Source organism: Echinococcus granulosus (assembly GCF_000524195.1).
Source record: "Echinococcus granulosus chromosome Unknown EG_S00520, whole genome shotgun sequence".
NCBI lineage: Eukaryota > Metazoa > Platyhelminthes > Cestoda > Cyclophyllidea > Taeniidae > Echinococcus > Echinococcus granulosus.
In genome coordinates, this window is record NW_020170899.1 from 1 (window position 1) to 1374 (window position 1374).

Below are 1374 nucleotides of genomic sequence, written 5' to 3' on the forward strand. Positions count from 1 at the left end.
GAGCAACGTACACAACCTGATCAGTCTTCAAACACCTTCAGTTACGAGCATGTTTCCAAAGTGGTTCGGGCTTATGGGAGCCCTCAAGTAACGGTATCAGAAGTGTTGCCGGTGTAGAACTTGTAATTATTAAAGATAATATAATCAGCAAAATACAAATTTTGCAAAAACATACACGTGTATAATATGCTTTTTTGAACAAATGATGACAATTGTACGGAGGTATGAAGCTGAAATAGGCCTTCAAATAGACTGAAATACGCAGGTAGAGCTTTGCATGGTCTCTATATATAACTAAGCTAATCAATGCCCCCAATTTTCGAAATAAGTAGTATTTAACAGTCACCTGAGAGTAAATTTGTACACGTGGGAGTGCCGCCTTTTTCCTTAAGTTGAAAAACCTTAAAAGAAATTGGTCAGTAAACAAGGTGGTATTGAACTACAAAACAAAGGTTCTTAATGAAGGTGCAAAATTTGAGTTTGATCAATTTGAGTAACTCGCAATCGCTTCTTAGCTGGGCCTTTATAATGACTAGCATTTCCAGTTGGTCAGTTGGTAAATTTAAGCGAACCTGACTTAACTAAATGTAGTCCTTAGCCAAAGATATGCGATCTCGCAATTTGACTAATTGAATGAGGCAATTTTCCAAGAAAGCTTTTCAGCTGGGCGCGAACATCCTAAAATAGTGCCACAAATGTCAAGCATTCAAAATATCGTACCTATGAACCACGGCAATGAGGAATCATTCGTCTGTGCCATCGTTTGCCTGATCCCTATGACTTAAAACGAAACAGAAGGTTAACTGTCTTTGGTCAACCGCTACCCATCTTTTTTGATACGTTACTAAACAGTTGTTTAAATGCAACGGAGAATTGGAGCAGATGAGATGGATTTCAAGAACTCTGATAATGAATGCCATCTCGAATGGTTGTGATTATTGGAGGAATTGCACAGCACTCCTTGTGAAAATATGCAATTTTTGAACTAGATGTGGATAAAGGGCTTTAATTTACTTGGTGATGAAAACAAATCGCCTTGAAGCATTTGTAGGGTAACCATCTTTCCCCACATTGATTTGTTTACTTTTCCCTCTAATAAGCTTCACTTTGCTTCAGTAAATTCTTCATGCTGGCGCTACTTGAAGAACCCACTGTTCTTTGACATCTCTTTGAATATTTGTTGGAATAAAATTTAACTTATTAATTCATTAATGCACTGGTAAGCAATTTAAGTTTAAGGCTGATTACGCGGACAAATAAGTCTTCTGGACTGCAGTTCCACTCGGTTACATGGCATTCGTTGTACACCAGTGGCCTTTCAGCACATCTGTATGTTAATAATACATCTCCAGCTATACTGCTCTGACTCCCTAC